At 37.9% G+C, this 24,497-nt stretch overlaps 1 long non-coding RNA gene across 1 annotated transcript in view; it reads right to left on the reverse strand.

The window, feature by feature from the left end:
• Positions 1–24,497, reverse strand: part of LOC140849532 (uncharacterized) — a 96,634-nt gene that overhangs the window by 17,608 nt on the left and 54,529 nt on the right. The gene's annotated exons all lie outside the window — the stretch shown is intronic.

Genomic DNA, 24,497 nt, shown 5'->3' on the forward strand with positions numbered 1-24,497 from the left:
TGAGCATGCATGACTATTAGAGAAAGCTGCTTGGCTCTCCACACAGGCCACACAGAGAGTGATAAAAGCAATGGGAAGGAAGGACAATCATTATATGACACTTCACAATGTAATCTTGTTGAGTATGAAATCAACCCAGAAGACTGGATCGCCTGTCTTTTCTGTTTTAATATATGCATTGCCAATCATTAACACAGTTAACTGAAGGTGCTTTTCCTTTCTTTCTTTTTCCTTTCTCAGTGGGTACTTTTACTGTGGTTCAGGTGTTTAAGAGTATTACTTGCAATGTTTCTATTCTAACTCAAGCAAGAAATGAGCAGTGCACTCAATCTTTTACCTTCATTATATTGGTTAAAAAGATCATTTCTCTATATATCCTGAAGTTCCCTTATTTCTATATTTATCAGAAGCAACCAAACCCCAGTGGCAGCCTATTTAACACCAATACAAAACCTCGAAGGTTTAATTGGAAGTACTGTCATTCAGACTGTGCTTAGTAGCTTTCATAAACCACCACCACCACCACCACAACTGTGTCTCTAAGACCAGTGTGGAGTGCAACCCCCATGGGTCTCAGGGAACACAGCCCAGAGAGCCAGATTTGATGAGCTGAGAGGATGCCCAGTCACAACGACCACAACAGGTGACTTAACCTAATAATGTAAAGGAAGTGTTAACAGTTTAGGTAAAAGACTGTCAAAATACAATTAAAACAGTCTCTCTTCCAATTAATAACAGAAAGGATTAGAGCACAGGCCTGTTCCTTTTTTTTTTTTTTTTTGTAACTGGTAATTAGTCAAAGAAACAAAGAAGATCAGGAAGGTGGTTTTCCTGCTACAGTATTTTTGACAACACCTGTTAATTATTCCCATTGTTTAGGACTAATGTCATTTTCTACACTTAATACACAGAGTTAGAAAGTTTTTATTGCTATAATTTTACTACTGTGACACTGAAACAAAGGCAGGGAACTTTTACATAATTATACTTCAATGCTTAGAATGTCCATTGCTGAGATGCTAAAAAGAAATTACGTGTTAAAAAATAAATGAAACTAAATGCACCAAATAAGAACTTCAGGAGATGAATAGAGATATCACTGTGTCCATCTTAAGTAAACTAGGAGACTATTTCTGTGTTGACATTCCACCTTAAAGCTAATGTTTTACAAAATTGCTTTTTTTGGAGCAGTTGGAGGCACCTTATATACACATATATATCAAAATGTTAACCCTTCCTCTTCAAAATAACTCTCCAGAGGGATTACAATTTACTTCTAATTGATCACTTTACTGGATCTGAACATTCAACATATGGAGCTGCTATAAGTCCTTTTTGAATAAATAAACCATTAAAAAAACAAAAGACACAAATGCTCCACAGAGACGCAGTACACTAACTGGATGGCCATTGATGGATATTGAACATCCAGTGAATAATAATGTGGATAGGAACACTCCCCGTATTTACACATTTATTCATGACATTCACAAACATTTATTGAACCCTGACTTGCATGCAGAAACAGACTAAAGCTTTCTGGAGTTACAAAGAAGTACCCAACTCCCTTCTTTATTTTTTTCTCCATCGCACTTATGACCATCAAATATACTGTATCTCTTTGTTTCTTTATTGTTAGTTTTCCCACACTAGAGTACAGGCTCTTTAAAGCAGAGACTACATCAGATGCTGCCAACACTCCATTCTTATCTCCTGTTCTGGGTTAAATTTTATCTCTAAAAAAAGATACACTGAAGTCTTAACCCCTCGTGTCTCAGAATGTATCCTTATTGGAAATAGGATCTTTACCAAGACAAATCAAGTAAAAATGAAGTCACTAATCCAACTGGGCTGGTGTCCTTATAAGAAGGAGAAATTGGGACACAGAGAGAGACATACACAGAAGCAAGACAAAGTGGGGACAATGGGAGAACACTGAGTGCAGCCAGGACTGGAGGGATGTACCTACATGCCAAGGAATGTCAATGACTGCCAAATAGCCACCAGAAGCTAGGAATAGGAAGGGGCAAAAAGATTCTCCCATGTTTCAGGGGTGACATGGCTTTACCTACATCTTGATTTTAGCCTCCAGAACTTTGAGATAATAGATTTCTGTTGTTCTAAGCCATCAAGTTTGTGATGCTTTATTACAGTGGCCCTAGGAAACTAACACACCTTATCAACTCATTATTTCAGTTCACACTGGCTCATCTTTTATCACATACAGTTATTTGCCTTAAAGCTCTATCTAGCTGCTGGGACCCACTTCTGCAGAGAGACTCAGAAACTAATGTAATGCCCTTCCTGTGAGCAACACTGATGGGAGCGATGGGAGCACAAACCCCAGCTCCTTCACACCTTGGGTGGAGTAATTCTGAGGAATGTATTCTGCACTGGTTCCCAGGGTTCCCTGCATATTAATCCCCAGTTATCCACAGTGTTTAATCTGCTGAAGAATATACTCCTTATTTGCCCCTACCTTTGCTGTCCAATTTCCCAGCTCCTCTACTGGTGATTCCTGACAGCAACTCCCACATAAACTACTCACACATGAATTCTTGTCTCCAGGTCCGCTTCTCAGGGAACCTAGCCTGAGACAGGGAGTTTGTGTAACTCGCTGTGAATTCTCAGGGCTGAGACCAGTGCTGGCTGGTGGTGGGTGTTAAACATATATTTGTGGATGAAAGAATTAGTAAAGTAGAATGCACATCATGTGCCCTCAAAGATTCTACAAGCTTTCAATGAAATGCAGAGCTGGGAAGTGAGAGTTGAAGTGAGAAGTGCAAGAGAGGCCATGAGAGAGTTCGAGGTTTCATGCTAAATGAGGAGCACAGAGAGTCGGCACCATTAGGGCCATCAATGGAAAGAGAGAGTGCAGGGGCCACCAGTAGGTTCACAGGCTTCACTGGAGGGCAGTGGCCTCCCACTGGAGGCCATATGCCATACACTCACTGCAAGTGAAAGAGACTTTTGCCAATGATCCTAAACACAGGTTGTCTACAATGGAGGAGACCAACCCTAAAGCAAGGTTATAATTGTGCAGAACAAACAAAGCTTACCAATACCAAGTTCCACAGTAATTCATTGGCTGAACCAAGAACAGAAATGAGGTATCATTTTTAGAGACAGCTTGATTTGATTCTGTTTAACTTAAATCAATGTGCATTCATCAGATACACCTGAGTTTCTAAGCACCAATGTATATGAGCTTGGGAGTATAAAAAACTGAAAGATGCCTACTAATGGCGGAATTTGGGGAAACAGCAGAAGAAAATCTATAGATGATACAAAACAGACATTTTAAAAATACTTCACTGCTATTACCACTATTAATTTGTATCTCCACTATCATATTAATTTCTATCACTACCATTCCCTTCTAAACTTAGTAGCTATATAGGCAGAGATATTAAACCATCTCATTTAATCACCATGACTACTCTGAAGATAAGGATTCCACACTTTTTGAAAGATGAAGAAATATGAGTTGAAAATGGCAGAGCTAAGATTCAGACTCAGTGATACCTGATTCCAATTCAATGCCATAGTGTAAAACACTGGGCATGGTATGTAACATGAGTGTTTTCTTAATCTTTTTATCATTTCCAGTTCTGTTCAAGGAGCCAGACTCAGGCCTTGAAAGCAGTGAGTTATTATGCCTATTGGACAATGAAAGAGAATTCATAGGTCTGTAGTTCAGCACATTATTAGAGAAAGTAAAATATGGCAGCCAGTGTTTTCTAAAGATAGTATATCATATTCCACATGCTCCTCCTTCAATGTGACACTGACATGCCTCCATTGAGAACTGGGATCCACCTTGTATCTGGTGGACCTACAATGTCAACGGACTTTGGCAGACTTGCTGTGTGATTTGTGAAGCCAAGGTTATCAAAGGCAATATGAATTTGCCTGACACAATCCTTTAGGATATGCAATTTGACAACCCTGAGCCAATAAGTAAGAAGTTCAGCTACACTGGAGCTGCAGTTCAGTGGGGGAACCAGTGGAGACCACCTGTAGAGATAAGAGAGGCATTCCTGAAGAGCTCTGGCCTTGCCAGCCCTAGCTATTTGCATTTTCTGGCATCAACCACTAGCCATCTGAGGGAGAGAACCTTAAGATGATTCTAGCACCCAGTCCCCTTCCCAGCAGAACCCAAACAAATCAGGAATAGCTATTCCCCATTAACCCCTGCCCAAATTGATGATTTATGAGAAAAATAAATTCTTCTATTGTTCTAAGCCACTTAGTTTTGGGGTCAATTTGTTAAGCAGACATAATAACAGGGAGACAAAAATAAAGGAACATAACTGAGAGAAAGCTAGTCTAATGCAAATGAATTATCCCTTCTTAGATATTTTCTTCCTGAAAATGCGTGTATGGAACACACCAAGATGGACTTAACTGTGTTTATGTTTCTTTTCTCTGTTCATGGCATGACTTTTTTTCCAACTTTATTGAGATGTAATTGACATATTACATTGTGTGAATGTACAGTGTATAATATGATTCGATACATGTTATATTGCAAAATGTTTACACAATAAATTAACACATCCTTCACTTGACATAATTATCATTTTGTTGTTGTTATTATGGTGAGAAAACCCTACTATCCTAGAAACTTTCAAGTATACAATACAGTATTGTTAACTAGGGTCAGCATGCTATACATTTGACCCCCAGAACTTATCAATCTTATAATTTAAACTTTGTATCCTTTGACTGACATCTCACCATTTTTCCCAGACCAGGCCTCAGTAGTCACCACTTTATTCTCTGTTAGTTCAATGTTTTTAGATTCCACATATAAATAATATCATACAGTGTGTATCTTTCTCTGTATGGTTTATTTTACTTAACCTAATGCCCTCAAGGGCCATCAGTGTTTCAATGGCAGGATTTCCTTCTTTTTGATGGCTCAATGATATTCCTGTGTGTGTGTGTGTGTGTGTGTGTGTGTGTGTGTGTGTGTGTGTGATCCACTTAATCTGTCAATGAACACTTAATGTTTTTTCCATGTCTTGGCTATTGTGAATAACACTAAAATGAACATAGGAATACAGATATCTCTTCCATATCTTGCTTTCATTTCCTTTGGATATATACACAAAAGTGAGAATGCTGGATCATCCAATTTTCTTTTCATTTTTAGAGGACCCTCCATACTGTTTTACACAGTAGCTGTACCAATTGACATTCCTACCAACAATGCATAAGAGTTCCTTTCCTCCAAATCCTCACCAACATTTGCTATCTCTTGGCTTTTTAGTAACACCCATTCTCACAGGTGTGAGGTGATAGCTCATTGTGGTTTTGATTTGCATTTCCCTGGAAATTAATGATGTTGAGCGCCTTTTCACACTCGTGGCATAACTTAAATCCCGAGAGTCTATCTTCAGTCAGAAATAAATGGATTTGGAGACCTTTCAACTTGGTCTTCAGGGAACATTCCACTCCTCATAGTCACTGAGTTTTACAGACTTTGATCAATTCTGTGATATAGGGCAATGTCTCAGGTCAAGAATGAAATCTGCTTTTTAGCTCTACAGAAAAGGTTAATGGCCTCTGGTCACAGATATAGCTGGTTGGGGCCAATGATCTTATCCCCTGCTTTTGAGAGGATTTATGTCAATATTTAGGTGGCTTCATCTTTGAAATTACTAACATAAGAATGCAGCAGAAGTAAGGTCTAACTAAAATTCAGTAACTAGGACATACCAGCCTGAAAATGACTAGTATTCTTGCCCAACTCATAGGCTGTCATTTTGACCCCTCCACAGCCCAGAACCCGCCAATACATGCTGCCTTCATATCTGTTTAATGAATAAATATATAACCTGGAACCTGTTCAAGTATCCAATTTTTATTTAACAAGAAGATCCTAAGGTTTCTAATTAGTTTGACTATCTGTATTAGTAATATTAAAATACCAGGAGAAATGGCCTATGTGCACTGATAATATATTTAAGATCAATTAGGCAGTGACAATACTAATGGGAAATATTACATTTCCAAAGTCATTAGGCCATAAGAATTCTCTTCAGCCCATTTGTTCTCATTCTCCTCTCATTCCCTCTTTGAAGAAGGGGAAAGCTAGAACTGGCCTATATAAACTCATCTCCAGCTCCAGTCATTTTACCCTGTGCTCTTTATTCCAGCCCCACTAATCTCACACTGGTCCTTGAGCATACCAAGACTATGTTGGTGTCAGGGCCTTTGAACTTGCTATTCTCCCTGCCAGGAGAGCCTCTTGGTTTGCTCTCTGTCTTCATATTTTCCTCCTGCTAAAAGTTTTCAGTTTAGTAGGAAGACCGCAGGTATGGGAGTTACTATTAATCATAGGAGAATGTAATACTTGTTGCCTACTTTTGGGTTCCCTCAAGACAGAACCACAGAAAATTATCTGAATGTACTCAGGAGGGGACCTCTGAAAATATCAGAAAGAAAAGGAGGAAAATGGGACAGGGACGACAGCCAATAAAAGGTGTGGTAACAAGCCAATTATCACTGTGGGCAACTGGGGCTGAATACCACCTGGGAATCCTGGGCAGTCAATCATCCCAAGTAAGGGGAGAAACTGGGGTGTTTATGCACCATTGGTTGAAGGCTACTCCGAGCATTTCTGCCCAGACAGGGAGCCTCTGGAAGCAAAAGAAAGCCTCAGACAGGGAGGAGTGGCTGCTGGCACAGAAGTTAGTATGCAAGGAAATGCCAAGCGCCATATGGGCAGGGCACCACAGTGTCTGCCAGGGTGCCACTGGGAACTATTTTTAAAAGTATTGTGCCAGCTTAAAGAACTAGTGATTATGTATATTGGTAGGAAAAGCCAAGGCTTCCTGGAAGATCTGTCATTTGATCTGAGTCCCATAGGATGTTGAAGTTCCATCAATAACCACAGCACAAAGGAGGTAGAGTCTAGGAAATACTTTCCAGACAGAGCAATGTAAAAGACGGGAGGAAGCAGAGGCTCTCTGGACCCAGTGGGAAGAATCATTCAATACTAGCAGACACAAGAGCCTGTAGATACTGAAATGGGGGCAATATTTTCAGTTATTTTAAGGAGAAGCTAAAAATATCAAGGGAGTTAATTAGAGCAAAATAGCAAAAATAAACAAAATGAAGGTGGAAAACAGGAAGAAACATTTCACTGAAGAGGATATATTAATGGCAAATCAGCACATGAAAAGTTTTTCAATATGAGTAACCATTAGGGAAATTAAAGATCAGAATGAGACATTACCATAAAATAGTGGTAACACTAAATGCTGCTGAGGATGCACAGAAACTTGATCTTTTATACACTGCTGGTGGGAATCTACAGTGGTACGGCCACTGTGAAAAACTGTGTGGCAAGTTCTAAAATAAAAAATCATGTATTTACCATACAACCCAGCAAGTGTATTCCTGGATATTTATCCCAGAGAAACAGAAACTTTGCTGTTTAAAAAGCAGCACCTGGATGGAGAAATAGAACATTACCTGTTCTCTTCCTGCCACTATCTGCCATCTCCACAGGGATACCACTGTCCTTAAATCTAAACTGTAGTTAAGTTTTGACTATTTTTGTATTTTGTATAAATGGACCGACTTATTTTGGGGGAATCCCAATTCCTTTCAATGTTCTGATTTATGTTTGCATTAACACAGTTAATCTTCCTCCTCATCCTAAACTCATATCAAAAAGAGAAGCAAGATGCCCACATCAGGAGTAAGTATGAAGTGATTCATTTGCACTTAATGATGTAAAAGTCATCTTCACCCTCTAGTGCATGTCAAATGCCTCCTGTCCACCTCCCACGTGGACAGCAGGGTGGTAAGGTGAATGGGGGATCTCGCCATTGTGGGATGGAGGAGGTGGGGAGTCTGAAGCTGGGTTCTAGAAATGACTTTCAGATCAGTAATATGCTGCTTTTTTGAAATAATTATGTGTGAAGTGTGGTTATTTGTGCCTTCACTTTTTTAGTTCAGTGGCAGGAGGTGAATCACCAAAGATGTTTTGATTGCCTAAAGGACATCAAATTTCAAGCTCGTCTTGGTAATGTGTATATTCTAGATGCAGACATAATTCCTGTTTGAGAATTGACTACTAATGGACTGTTCAGTGTATCTCTCAAAGGAAAATGTGATGCTAATGGTGTGGTCCCTTTCTTGTCTAACTGAGTGACTAGGATTATAGACTGGGGATTATAGACGCCACTGGTTACATGCCCCTCTCAGCCTTAACCCCGTCCAGGTGTAACTCATTTGGAAAGAGCCTCCAAGGATCATTTTTGTCCTGAAGGCTGCTGCCATTCAGCAGAAAAGATCCTTTCCCTTTGAGTTAATATTAAATCAGAAAAGGTGTGACTTTATGACCATAAAACATTTCCAAGCACATAAGAGATTTTTTGTTGATATATGCAAATAGATATTAATGACAGAATGGAGGTTGTGATGGTTTTTTCTGTCATACCCTGTAATGAGAGATATATTTTATACTCACTATAACATTTGAGCTGCATTTGTTTTACAAGAATAAAGAATGACAGGAAATTGTAACCCAAGGTAGGCACCCATATGGTATATATAGTACATGCATCATGGAGATAAGCTTCCAATTGAACTTTGGTCATGAAATCAAAACATCTTTGATGATTCACTTCCTATCCCTGCCCGCAGAGCATTCATGTTATAAATAGACACATCTGTATATAACAGTTAAAAAAGAGTACTCCAATGTTAAATTTACATTTTAATTTTAATTTTTAGATTATCACTTTGGTGTGATATACTCACATAAAATAATTAGTACTACCCTTTTCTATTTTGCAGCCTCTTTTAACATCTATAAATATTTTAAAGTTTAGTATATTTTATTTATTGTCCTGAATATAACTTTGTACACACCCATGCCCGCCCCCACCCACCATGTGAAAAATCATTATGGCTAATCTGCCTTCAAGTGACATATTCTTTGCAGTTGACAAGCCTCAATTCCTGTCTTTGCTTTTTGCTTATTTTTTCCTCCTTGGTATTTCAGAATAATTTGAATGTAAAGAAGCAAAAGTAAATACCATAGCAATGGATTCCTTGGTGGCAAACTCCCCTCATTATCAAGTAGATAACCAAGAGTACATTAGGAACAGCCTTTCACAGCACAAAGATAAATAGTCCTGTAGAATGCATTTTTTTTCATTGATTATCAAAAAAGAAAATATGTTTTCAAGAAAAGAGAAAGGAAAATCAATGTTGGTTCTGCTTCTCACTGCTGCACTTCAACTGGAGCAGTGGCAAACACAAGTTGGCCTTTCAGGACCATTGATTTCATTCAGATGTATTATTGTGTATCATATTTGCCACCTCCTAAATATGAGTCAGTAGTCAGTGGGATGGATATTTGTGATTCAAAAGGTTTACCAATTGAAAAAACAGAAATAATTGAGTAGTTATTATCATTATTATTATTATTATTTAATGACTTGCATGCTTAATCATTGCTTAGTGGAAAAAGAACACCCCACACCTTCTCCAGGTTCCTTACAGCTGCTTCCCTCTATTGGAGCTCGCAGGAAGACTGAGGCTCCCTGTAAAGGTAAGCAACCTGGTCAGACAGCTGCATAAAATCCAAAACACTTTCAGGATAAATTTTCAGTTCAATTCAGGAATAGCAATTCCAAATGAATTACTGGTTTGGATCAAAAAAAGATGTTGATGGTTTGTTTTGTTTCTGCTCAATAACTTTGGAGAATATATGTTTTGTTCCAGTATTTTCAGCTCAGTTAAATATATTTGGGTTTCCTGTCCGATTCAGTTAGTACACTTTACAACATGTTCTGCTGATATTTTGGTTTCATTAAGAATCTGTTTAAAATAAAAGTTCAAATGACCTTTCTAAGGGTTTGCATTTTTATAAGCATCTGAAGGGAAAGTTTTATGTTAATCTAGACATCACTGAAAAACATTATGTGACAGAGACAGAAAGAGAGAGAGAAAGATGAGGCACTGGCAGCAGCAGAGACACATGAGAAAGAATTTATGTGTATAAAAATTTTTTATCAGGGAAAACTGGTGTATTTTTAGATAATGTTAGACAAAGGCTTCTGGGCTCTAGTTCCAAGTATTATGATTCCCACAGCTTTGTATTAATTTATTGGATCTTATAGAATTCTATAAGCTTAAAAACATTTTCGCTTCCTTATGTAAAGCCGGGAGGATAAAAGAACCACAATAAAAATAAGTGGATCCAGTGATGGGTCTGGTGTACAAAAAAGAGAGCCGTCACCCTCCCACACAGCTCTGAAAGACTATGGGACTTTAGACAAAACTACCTCATTTTGAGGTTTCTCAAAAGGGTTATTAATATTTTGGTAACTTTTCAGCTTTTCCTTTCTTTTTCTCTGCATTTCACTCTTTATTATTGGGTGGTTGCATTAAGTGACATGGAAGGAAATTGTAACTGTGAGTTTTGTGGCACACAGCTTAGCTTAAAATAGCTCCTCTACTTTTAAACTGTATACACAGGTTTATCTTATTTTTGACAACATTTCACAAACATTCTTGCTCCTCTTTGTGTGACACTGGATTTGCAGTCTTTCTTCTGGAGGTTATGTTAGGACAGTATAAAACACGTGAAATTGAGCTGAAGTCAAGATTTTATGCCCCAGTCTTTCATTATACTGTAACAGTGTCATAATATTTAAAGATATTACATAATCTACACTTTTTTACGCATGCATGATCTTTCTTTATTAAGTTTATCACCAAAGTATATGTCAAAAAAATTTTTTTTATTATTCTTTTTCTACAGAACTAAAATATTTCAACTCAAGGAATATTCTCTTTTTGATGAAGCAGCTGGGAAATGGTATATTGACTGTGACTTGTTTAATGGAGATAGTTCATTAACTACTTAATAATGCCACTAATTCTTGGTGCATAAAGACTTCCTTTTAAAGAAAAATCAGTTGAGTGTCTTGTACATGATAGTGTTATACTTTAACATTTATTGATAAAATCAAAGGCAACAAAAGATATTATTATTCAATTCATTCAACAAAATAATTTGTGTTCTACTGGTTACGAAAGCATACTTTTGAAACCTAACATGCAAGTAGTATTACTTCTTGATTCCATAAATAATCTTTGTGGTACTTAAGTACCCAATTTTTGCCAACATGCTTAAACTTTTCTTTCCCTGTTTTGTCCAGGATCCATCCTAGTGTATGACTCTGATACATTACTGTAGACAAAGATTAAAAATGTGGTGACCTACTAAGTTAAAAGAAACAAGTGATTAAAAATAGAACTACCATATGATCCATGAATCTCACTTTTGGGTGTATATATATGAAGGAACTGAAATCAGTAATCAGTATAATGAGATATCTACACTGCCATGTTCATCGCAGCATTATTCATAATAGCCAAGTTATAGAAACAGTCTAACTGTCCATGGATGAATGGACCAAGAAAACGTGGGTATACACCTAAGATGGAATATTATTCAGTCTTAAAAAAAAGGAGGAAATCCTGCCATTTGTGACAATGTGGATGAATCTGGAGAGCATTATGTTCAGTGAAATAAGCCAGACAGAAAAAGACAAATACTGTATGGTATCACTAATATGTGGACCCTTCTCTTAAGAAAAGGTGATTTCATAGAAACAAAGAATAGAATGGTGGTTGCCAGGGGCTGGGTGGAGGGGAAAATGAGGAGATCTAAGTCATAGGATACACATTTCCAGTTATAATTCTGAGATTTTAATGCACAGCATGATGCTTATAGTTAATAATACAGCATTATATACTTGAGAGTTGCAAAGAATAGATCTTAAGCATCCTCTCTACAAAATAGAGTTAACAATGTGAAGTAATGGATATACTAATTATCTTGATTGCTGTAATCACTCCACAATGTACATGTATATCAAACCATCACACTGTACCTTTTAAGTATATACAATTATGTTCATCAATTATTCCTCAATAAAGTTTAAAACGAAGAAACAAGTGACCTTACACCACTCTCAATTCATGAGTCAGAAAGAAAATAGGTCTCCAGTCAGATGGTAGCAGAGAGAATGGGACCCATTACTTCCTTGTTTTCAAACCCCAACAACTCCCTCCGCGACTCAAAGCACAAATATTTTCAATTTTCAAGGACAGTAGTAATTACTAATTACTTCTTCATAAGAAATGCAAGTCCTTAAGCTTCTGACTCATTCTTTAGATTCTTAAATGTCAAGTCACAGGTGTTTTTCAATTCAATAAAGCATGTTTGGGTTGATGTAATAGTGCAGCTGCTACCTTTAGCCCTCCCCTGGCTGAGCAAAGGTTTTATAAATGCAAACTTTTTAAAGCAGCGATATAGATAGTATTAGAAGGCAGTTGCCCAAATAAGGCTTACAAAAGCAGTAGAGGCCTTACTATCTTCTGTTATCTTTTTAATAGAGAAGACAGATTTTTTCTAGAAAGTTAAAAAAAAGAGCAACTTCTTTTCTGAGAAGGAAGAAATGCAAAACATAAATGCAATGTGTGAACCAGGATTTCCTGGACTGGGAAAGAAATACTATAAAAGACATTATTGATATGATTAGAGAAATTAGGATAAACTCTGTTGATTATAGATACTAATTATATTCCATCAATATTAAATTTCCTGGATTTGATAATGTGCTGTGATTACTGAAGTGAATGTCCTTGTTCTAAGAAAACATAAACTTAAGATTTAGAGGCAAATGGGCATGAGCTTCTGTGACTTTGTTCAAAAAAAAAGCATGTGTGTTTTTCTGTGCACATGCAGGGGGAGAGAGGGAGGATAAAGCAAATGTGGCAAGACAATAATTGGTAAGTCTGGATAAAAGGTATATAGGATCTCTTTTTAATTCTTGCAATTTTCTGTAAGTTTGTAATTACATAAAAAGTGTAAAGTTTAAAAGAGGAATACCTCTACTTTTAAGAAATATAACTCAGAATAGCTTCAACATTATAAGCTCATCTATTACTTAGTTGTTCCCATTGTCAAGAGCAGTGATTATTATCTCCAAACTTAAGAATATGTATATTTATAGTAATTAACTGCTTCCTCAGCTGAGCTGCAAGCCTGCCCCTTATTCTCACAATAGGACACAAGACTAATGTCCACCAAAGTGCCCAGAGGTACATGAATTGAGCCACTCTTGCTCCTGTTACTACTGTTTATAATGAATCACTTTAAAATGTAGTGCTTTAAAACAACAATTAATTTATGATGTCTCATGTTTTCTGTAGACAGGATTTCAGAAAGGACTCATCTAGGTGTTCCTAGCATGGGGTCTCTGGAGCAGCTGGAGACTGGATGGGCCTCTCTTTCTCTTAAAATTGTTTCAGGGACTTTCCACATAATCTTTCTACATGGATTAATTGGGCTTCATCACAACATGATGGCCTTAAAGCAGAGGACTGCTTACATATGGCTCAAGATTCTAAGAACTGTCCTAAGAGAACCAAGTTGAAGCTACATCACCTTTTATTAAACAACCTCAGAAACCCATAGCATTCAATCCTTCTGATGTAATCATTTGCCTACGCAGGTTAGGCAGTGGAACATAGACCCCACATTTTCATGGCAGGAGTGTCAAACTCACATTATAGGAAGAGCATGTGGGATAAGGGATCTTATCATGGCCATCTTGAAAACTACAATCTGTCACAACTTCCTGATACACATTAGTAAAACTAGCTGATTACAGATGAGCTCATAAGGCTGTTTTACACAGAAGCAACACCAGCAAGCTAAGAACTATTACTAGGTCATCTGAAATTCCAAGGCCTATAGGGCAGCAAAGTTATCTGTCTCTATATCAGAGAATCCCTAACCCCTGCTTTTTGGTGTGCTTTGTTTCTACACTTTCTAAATTTCTAATCTAGACCTCATAGTCTTTCTGTTGAAAAAGTACATGTGATACCATTGAATCACATAAGCTTTTCTAATATAATAGTGCAAAAACATGGATGGTCAATGATTTAATCAAGAGTTCTCTTGAATGAGCATGAGGCAGGAACTTGGGTATAGTTGATTTACTGGGAGGTTCTCTCAGAGATCAGGACTGAGGGGAATAGAGAATGGAACAGGGATGGGGGGATATTCAATACACCTGTCCATTACAGAGTTGGCCACAGCTGTGGAAAACTGGGGCCCATAGTCAATGAGGATCAATAGAGAGAAATAATGATCCATTACCTTCTTTCCCCAACAGCTAAGGGTTGCTCCAGTGGGTATAGACTACCCTCACACTTCCATGCTGGGCCAAAAAAGGTGCCAAGCATAAATCAAAAGACAAAATAAATGGCATGAGCTGGATACCAAGAGCTGCATTACAACTGAGTCTGAAAGGGTGTGACGTAGGACTCAGAGGTACTTAACACACTCAATAATTCTAAACATGTTAACACATTCAACACTCAGAGCAATAAAAGCCGACTTTCCCCTTTGTCAGGAAAATTGTTATAAAATATAAACAATTGTATTCACAATATTAATAACCATGGCATGCTGAGAGCCTATTGCTAAATTTTCAGTAATTTTGTGAGCCAGTTAAAACCATTATTAAGAATTCAATTATATAAACTTACAAGTTAATAAAAAATATTAAAAATAGTGTTAATAAGTACTCATAATTAATCATTTTTTAAGTAGCTTACTACATTTGCTCTTATGTATGCTTTTTAGATTTTCTAGAGATTTAGATAATCCAGAGGTCATATATGTCTTTTGTGTTGATGTGACAAAGGTATGAGATAATAGTGTGTGATTGCCCATATCTTCCCAATGCTATGTTCCATGATGTCACATTGGTAACCTGAAACCAGCTGTGGAAGTACTATTTACACCATAGCAACCAGAAAATTAAATAAGCCAAGGTCTTCTTTCTTTTTTTTCCCTAAAGAACAGACTGTTAAACATTTACCAGCATGCCAACAATCAATCATTTTTGCTTTGGTTGTTTCCATTCCTGCTACTTCTTGTTAATGCCTGTCTCCTCCCTTCATCCCAGCAACATCATGTTTGTGTTCATTGCCTCAAGGAACGGAATACATAACAAAAGGAGAGAGACAACTGTTTTCCACACTTATGAGTTTTACATGCTTAGGCCCTGTAGGGAAGAAAAAAAGAGTTCATGTGAACATGTAATAAAATAGATTGCAGAAAAGGTAAAATGTGCAAAAGCAACCAAATAAGGGACTTCAGGGGAAAGAGGTGCATGGGGGTGGTTGCCTAAGAGAGTAAAATCATGAGATCTTAGGCTCAACTTCTTGGGACAAGACTGATAAAAACAAAAAGAAGAGATCTGAAGAAGTAAAGTGTGGAAGGGATTAGACCTCATTTGGTGAAAGACACCAGGATGGAAATGGAAGCAGACTGGCTCTAGAAGCTGGCCTTGATCAGTCTCACAAAGATCCTGCCTTCAATCCCACATGGTGTAGAATGTCTCCTATGTACCCAGGATGGCATGGTACCAGTAAAGGGATTCAGATACCCCCTTGAGTCTGCCCATTGCTTGTATGGCACAGGAGCCATGTGCCCAACATGCCTGAGATGGGAGAGAGAGAACCCTCTGGGAACTTGCAGACAGAACCTTAGGACTGTGCAGCAGTAGTCTGCAGGACTAAAGACTGAGACCCAAGATGAAGGATGGCTCAGTAAATCAACATGACAGAAGATGCCATATACCTGATCCCACACCACTCAAACCACCATACAGTAGAAGCCCAGAGCTGACAAACAGCCCTGGGGAAGCATGTGGAAGCCATGAATTAACTAAAATCAATTTATGATTTACTGTGGTATATAGGGTCTCATAAGAAAAATTAACCAGAATTATATAAAATAAGAAAAGCTGAATTTCACCTGAATTTGTGAACTTACGGTACCTGCTGCATCTCGACTGGATGGGAAACCAAGTTTTGAAAACATACCCATTTTCAGGGTTCTTTTGCATATGCTGTGTTATTTGCCACAGTAGGCACAAAGAGTATGCCTGGTGTTTGTTTCCAAGGGTCAGATTGATAATAGGCTCTATTGATTGAATTAGAGATTCTGACAGTGGGTAGCAGGGGGGGGGTGGGTTCCCTAAATACTCCAAGATTAAGAAGAGACAACCCTTTGGAAGAAAAAAGATATTATTAACCTTCTCATCTTATATGTGTTATCCGAGAAACATTCTCATGCCAGGAGTACATCTATCCAAGGTACCAACACACTTGAAGAAACTTGTATTTTCCCTCTCTATTTGGATATTATTATTTTTAAGGATTTTCACTGCCCTTCTATGATAACAGGATTCTTTTTCCCTATCCTACTGACATCTGGCTTGGCCACTGACTTGTTCTGAGCAGAAATGTGAGAGAAGTGATGTGTGTTACTTACAAGAGAATATCTCCTCTTCATTTTCCTTTTTCAGACCAGCTATGCTGTAGATTTTAGGAAACCGATTGTAAAAATTAATGCAACTCAGAGGCAGAGCCAAGATGGCGGCATGAGTAGAGCAGCAGAAATCTCCTCCCAAAACCACATATATTTTTGAAAATACAACAAAGACAACTCTTCCGAAAAGAGAGACCAGAAGACACAGGACAACATCCAGACCACATCCACACCTGAGAGAACCCAGTGCCTTGTGAAGGGGGTAAGATACAAGCCCCGGCCTGGCAGAACCTGAGCACCCCACACCCCAGCTCCTGGCGGGAGGAGAGGAGTTGGAGTGGGGAGAGAGCCAGCCCTAGGCACCTGCACCAGAGTGCAGACACAGTGCATGTGTGGGGTCCTGAATAATAGGGAAACAGGACAGTAAGACCTGTGAGCAGGTCCCCGCAGCCAGTGCCCTGGGGACAAAGAAAAGGGAGTGCTTTTTGGAAGTCTTAAAGGGACAGGGACCCCACAGGTGGAGGGAAGCATCCTGGCACACTTAGATCAGCAGCAGGGAATCTGGGGAACTTTGGGCACACTAACCCCCTGGGCAGCAGGGAGGACAGAGGCCCCTCACAGAGATAAATAGCCTCCCGGCCATTCCCCCTCCAACGTGGCTCTACATTATCGGAGCAGCAGCCTGAGGCTGGCCACGCCCACAGCACCAGAGGAGATAAACTCCATAGCAGCCAGGCAAGAATCAGAAGCCCCATCTGCATGCAGCTGCCCAGCATAAGCCACTAGAGGTCGCTGTTCTCCCAGGAGAGGAAGGCCACAAACCAACAAGAAGGGAAGTTCTTCCAGCCATCAATCATGCTAGCTCTGCAAACTATCACTATCGCCATGAAAAGGCAAAATTTCAGGCAGACAAAGATAACAGAGACAACACCTGAGAAGGAGACAGACCTAACCAGTATTCCTGAAAAGGATTTCAAAATAAAAATCATAAACATGCTGATGGAGATGCAGAAAAATATACAAGAGCTAAGGAATGAAGTCTGGAGGGAGATTACAGATGTCCGGAAGGAGATTACAGAAGTGAAACATATTCTGGAAGGATTTATAGGCAGAATGGATAAGATGCAAGAGGCCATTAATGGAATAGAAACCAGAGAACAGGAACACATAGAAGCTGACACAGTGAGAGATAAAAGGATCTCCAGGAATGAAACAATATTAAGAGAAATGTGTGGCCAATCCAAAAGGAATAATATCCGTATTATAGGGGTACCAGAAGAAGAAGAGAGAGAAAAAGGGATAGAAAGTGTCTTTGAAGAAATAATTGCTAAAAACTTCCCCAAGCTGTGGAAGGAAATAGTCTCTCAGACCATGGAAGCCCACAGATCTTGCAACACAAGGGACCTAAGGAGGACAACAACAAGACATGATACTTAAAGTGGCAAAGATCAAAGATAAGGACAGAGTACTCAAGGCAGCCACAAAGAGCAAAAAAGATCGACTATAAAGGAAAACCCATCAGGCTATCATTAGACTTCTCAACAGAAACCTTACAGGCCAGAAGAGAATGGCATGATATATTTAATGCAATGAAACAGAAGGGCCTCGAAACAAGAATACTGTATCCAGCACAATTATCATTTAAATATGAAGGAGGGATTAAAAAATTCCCAGACAAACAAAAGTTGAGGGAATTTGCCTCCCACAAACCACCTCTACAGGGTATTTTAGAGGGACTGTTCTAGACGGGAGCACTCCTAAGACTAAACAGATGTCATCAGAGAAAATAAAATAACAGCAAAGAAAGCAGACCAACCAAATTCTAACTAAAGGCAAAAAATGAAATCAACTACCCACTAAAAGCAGTTAAAGGAAACACGAAAGAGCACAGAATAAAACAACCAACATATAAAGAATGGAAGAGGAGGAAAAAGAAGGGAGAGAAGAAAAGAAACTCCAGACAGTGTATATAACAGCTCAATAAGCGAGCTAAGTTCAGCAATAAGATACTAAAGAAAATAATCTTGAACCTGTGGAAACCACAAATCTAAAGCCTGCAATGGCAATAAGTACATATCTTTCAATAGTCACCCTAAATGTAAAAGGACTGAATGCACCAATCAAAAGACACAGACTAATAGAATGGATAAAAAAGCAAGACCCATCTATATGCTGCTTACAAGAAACTCACCTCAAACACAAAGACATGCACAGACTAAAAGTCAAGGGATGGAAAAACATATTTCAGGCAAACAACAGAGAGAAGAAAGCAGAGGTTGCAGTACTAGTATCAGACAAAATAGACTTCAAAACAAAGAAAGTAAAAGGAGATAAAGAAGAACATTACATAATGATAAAGGGCTAAGTTCAAAAAGATATTATATATATTTATATATTATATATATTTATATATTATATATATATTTATATATATTTATATATTATAAATATATATGCACCCAACACAGGAGCACCAGCATATGTGAAACAAATACTAACAGATCTAAAGAGGGAAACAGAACACAATGCATTCATTTTAGGAGACTTCAACACACCATTCACCCCAAAGGATAGATCCACTGGGCAGAAAATAAGTAAGAACACGGAGGCACTGAACAACACACTAGAACAGATGGACCTAATAGACATCTATAGAAATCTACATCCAAAAGCAACAGGATATACATTCCTCTCAAGTGCACATGGAACATTCTCCAGAATAGACTACATACTAGCTCACAAAAAGAGCCTGAGTAAATTCCAAAAGATTGAAATTCTACCAATCAACTTTTCAGACCACAACGGTATAAAACTAGAAATAAATTCTACAAAGAAAACAAAAAGGCTCACAAACACATGGAGGCTTAACAACATGCTCCTAAGTAATCAATGGATCAACAAACAAATTAAAATAGAGATCAAGGAATATATGGAAAAAAATGACAACAACAACACAAAGCCCCAACTTCTGTGGGACGCAGCGAAAGCAGTCTTAAGAGGAAAGTATATAGCAATCCAGGAACACTTAAAGAAGGAAGAAAAATCCCAAATGAATAGTCTAACATCACAATTATCAAAACTGGAAAAAGAAGAAGAAATGAGGCCTAAAGTCAGCAGAAGGAGGGACATAATAAAGATCAGAGAAGAAATAAACAAAATTGAGAAGAATAAAACAATAGCAAAAATCAATGAAACCAAAGCTGGTTCTTTGAGAAAATAAACAAAATAGATAAGCCTCTAGCCAAACTAATTAAGAGAAAAAGAGAATCAACACACATCAACAGAATCAGAAATGAGAATGGAAAAATCACAACAGACTCCACAGAAATACAAAGAATTATTTAAGACTACTATGAAAACCTATATGCTAACATGCTGGAAAACCTAGAAGAAATGGACAACTTCCTAGAAAAATACAACCTTCCAAGACTGACCAAGGAAGAAACACAAAAGTTAAAGAAACCAATTACAAGCAAAGGAATTGAAACAGTAATAAAAAAAACTACCCAAGAACAAAACCCCCAGGCCAGATGGATTTACCTTGGAATTTTATCAGACATACAGAGAAGAAATAATACCCATTCTCCTTAAAGTTTTTCAAAAAAAAGAAGAGGAGGGAATACTCATTCTATGAAGCCAACATCACCCTAATACCAAAACCAGGCAAAGACCCCACCAAAAAAGAAAATTACAGACCAATATCCCTGATGAATGTAGATGCAAAAATACTCAATAAAATATTAGCAAACCAAATTCAAAAATATATCAAAAGGATCATACACTGTGACCAAGTGGGATTCATCCCAGAGATGCAAGGATGGTACAGCATTCGAAAATCCATCAACACCATCCACCACATTAACAAAAAGAAGGACAAAAACCACATGATCATCTCCATAGATGCTGAAAAAGCATTTGACAAAATTCAACATCCATTCATGATAAAAACTCTCAGCAAAATGGTATAGAGAGCAAGTACTTTAACATAATAAAGGTCACATATGATAAACCCACAGCCAACATCATACTGAACAGCAAGAAGCTGAAAGCTTTTCCTCTGAGATCGGGAACAAGACAGGGATGCCCACTCTCCCCACTGTTATTTAACATAGTACTAGGGGTCCTAGCCATGGCATTTAGACAAAACAAAGAAATACAAGGAATCCAGATTGGTAAAGAAGAAGTTGAACTGTCACTATTTGCAGATGACATGATATTGTACATAAAAAACCCTAAAGACTCCACTCCAAAACTACTGGAACTGATATCAGAATACAGCAAAGTTGCAGGATACAAAATTAACACACAGAAATCTGTGGTTTTCCTATACACTAACAATGAACCAATAGAAAGAGAAATCAGGAAAACAACTCCATTCACAATTGCATCAAAAAGAATAAAATACCTAGGAATAAACCTAACCAAAGAAGTGAAAGACCTATACCCTGAAAACTACAAGACACTCTTAAGAGAAATTAAAAGGGACACTAACAAATGGAAACTCATCCCATGCTCGTGGCTAGGAAGAATTAATATCGTCAAAATGGCCATCCTGCCCAAAGCAATATACAGATTTGATGCAATCCCTTTCAAATTACCAGCAACATTCTTCAACGAACTGGAACAAATAGTTCAAAAATTCATATGGAAACACAAAAGACCCCGAATAGCCAAAGCAATCCTGAGAAAGAAGAATAAAGTGGGTGGGATCTCACTCCCCAACTTAAAGCTCTACTATAAAGCCATAGTAATCAAGACAATTTGGTACTGGCACAAGAACAGAGCCACAGACCAGTGGGACAGATTAGAAGCTCCAGACATTAAGCAAAACATATATGGTCAATTAATATTTGATAAAGAAGCCATGGATATACAATGGGGAAATGACAGTCTCTTCAACAGATGGTGCTGGCAAAACTGGACAGCTACATGTAAGAGAATGAAACTTGACCATTGTCTAATCCCATACACAAAAGTAAATTCGAAAGGGATCAAAGACCTGAATGTAAGTCATGAAACCATAAAACTCTTAGAAAAAAACATAGGCAAAAATCTCTTAGACATAAACATGAGTGACGTCTTCTTGAACATATCTCCCCGGGCAAGGGAAACAAATGCAAAAATGAACAAGTGGAACTATATCAAGCTGAAAAGCTTCTGTAAAGCAAAATACACCATGAATAGAACAAAAAGGTACCCTACAGTATGCGAGAATATGTTTGTAAATGACAGATCCGATAAAGGCTTGACATCCAAAATATATAAAGAGCTCACCTACCTCAACAAACAAAAAACATATAGTCCAATTAAAAAATGGACAGAGGAACTGAACAGATAGTTCTCCAAAAGATATTCAGATGGCCAACAGACACATGAAAAGATGCTCCACATCGCTAATTATCAGAGAAATGCAAATTAAAACGACAATGAGAGATCACCTCACACCAGTAAGTATGGCTACCATCCAAAAGAGAAACAACAGCAAATGTTGGCGAGGTTGTAGAGAAAGGGGAACCCTCCTACACTGCTGGTGGGAATGTAAATTAGCTCAACCATTGTGGAAAGCAGTATGGAGTTTCCTCAAAATGCTCAAAATAGACTTACCATTTGACCCAGGAATTCCACTCCTAGGAATTTACCCTAAGAATGCAGTACTCCAGTTTGAAAAAGACAGATGTACCCCTATGTTTATGACGGCACTATTTACAATAGCCAAGAATTGGAAGCAACCTAAGTGTCCATCAGTAGATGAATGGATAAAGAAGACGTGGTACGTATACACAATGGAATATTTTTCAGCCATAAGAAGAAAACAAATCCTACCATTTGCAACAACATGGATGGAGCTAGAGGGTATTATGCTCAGTGAAATAAGCCAAGCGAGAAAGAGAAATACCAAACGATTTCACTCATCTGTGGAAAAACTGAAGGAACAAAACAGCAGCAGAATCACAGAACCCAAGAATGTACTAACAGGTACCAAAGTGAAAGGGACTGGGGAGGATGGGTGGGTAGGGAGGGATAAAGGGGGGAAAGAAGAAAGGGGATATTATGATTAGCATGCATAATGTGGGGGGTGGGAGAAAGGGAAGGGCTGTAGAACACAGAGAAGACAAGTAATGATTCTACAGTATTTTGCTATGCTGATGGACAGTGACTGTAATGGGGTTTGTGGGGGGGAACTTGGTATAGGGGAGAGCCTAGTAAACATAATATTCTTCATGTAATTGTAGAGTAATGATAACAAAAAAAAAAGAGAAAGAAATGGGGGATTACTCCCTGATAGGATAAAACTAACTGCAAATAAATGATTAATGCATGCTTTACATATCCTTAATTTTGATCTTTTAAAGGGTGTCAGATGATCAGCTATGGAAGTACATTTTTCTGATAATATTCCTTTCTCTTAATAAAAAAAAAAAAATAGCAGTTGCTTTGTGGTGATCTCCAATAGGTTCTTCACAATGGTATAAAGGTCATATCAAAGTGTGGGCAAAGGGTTTGTTTGTGTTTATACAGAGGATCAAAGCCTAATTTGGCTACTCAGAAAACAAATTAAGATACGATATGAATAAGAAGTTCCAACATCAACATCCTCTGGAAGAGTCATTCCAGAAGATGATTATCAAAAACTTCAACAATGTTCCTGGCGCTGTGGCAGTTGTAGCTGCATTCATCCCACTGGTTCCTGAACTTGCCATTGGAATGAAAAAGGAGATATCTAACCTGGCCTGTGCATACAGTAAAACAACAAATTTGACTGGATCTATACTGTCAGAACTTGAGCAAGAATTAGGAGAAGCGCAAGTTGCAGTGCTCCAAAATCGTGTGACTATAGACTATCTACTGTTAAAAGAACATATGGGATGTGAACAGTTCCCAGGAATGTGTTGTTTTAATTTGTCTGATTTTTCTCAAACTATTCAAATTCAGTTAGACAATATCCATCATATCATTGATAAGTTTTCACAAATGCTTAGGGTGCCTAACTGGTTTTCTTGGTTTCACTGGATATGGCTGGTAATTGTAGGTCTGCTTTTGTTATGTAGCTGTATTCCTATTATGTTAATGTGTGTACGCAATTTAATTAGTAGTTTAAAACCTATACATGCTTATGTTACTCTACAAGAAGATATGTCAAAGAAATAATCAATCTTCCCATGTTTTCTTCCGTCTGCTACTTCTATAGCTTTTCTTCTTTCTTCCTAATTACAACCCTTTAGTAGAATTCATGCCTCATATCGAAATTACCAAGTATCATAATTCTTCCAAGTCGTAAAGATACCTCAAGACAAATGCTGGGCATAGAAGCCACAGGGCATAAATCTGCAAAGAAGTAAAAAGCTAACCTTTTCAAACAATATTGCTTCTCTCTCACTTACCAACTTTACATTTCCCTGTATGGCCCCGGAAGATGACTGGTTAGCCAGAGACGGGTAAGATTCCTCAAGGGAGGAACAACCTAAGACAGGCACAGCCACAGGGGGGCCATCAGGTGAGAAATTGGGGATCAACAGAGAGAACCTCACCCCCTCTGTTTTGAGAGAAATCTTGTGCATCCGTGGATGTTTTGTTGCCCTTGTCTAGCTTGGATTAATACTTAGTCTATAGGCACAGACCTGTTCATCTACATTTGCCCTCTTACAGCACTAAATTATGTTTTCTACCTTTATCTTGTATCTACCTACCAGTTCAGCATTTTATTTAAAAAAATAATAATAATAATAATGGAGAAATGTGGGATTCACATATAAATCAAGCATAAAACTCAAATGAATAATCATATCTGACTTGATTGTTTATAGTTCATGATGTGTGGTCAAAAGTGAAAGTTTCTGTGATATGACTGCCCTTGCACTGTTCACCATGTAAGAACTTACTCACTATGTAAGAACTTGTTCACCATGTAAGAACTTATTCATTATGCTTCAGAAGATTGGAGACTGTTGAGAATTAGGCTTGGGGTTGATTAATGATTGTGCATTGAGTCCCCTATACAGAATTTTATTGTTGTTAACAACCATTTGAGCAATAAATATGGGAGATGCCCTCTCAAAATAAATAAATAAATAAAAATAAATGCAACTCTTCACCTCTCCCTCTGAAT

Source organism: Manis javanica, chromosome 5 (genome assembly GCF_040802235.1).
Source record: "Manis javanica isolate MJ-LG chromosome 5, MJ_LKY, whole genome shotgun sequence".
Lineage (NCBI taxonomy): Eukaryota > Metazoa > Chordata > Mammalia > Pholidota > Manidae > Manis > Manis javanica.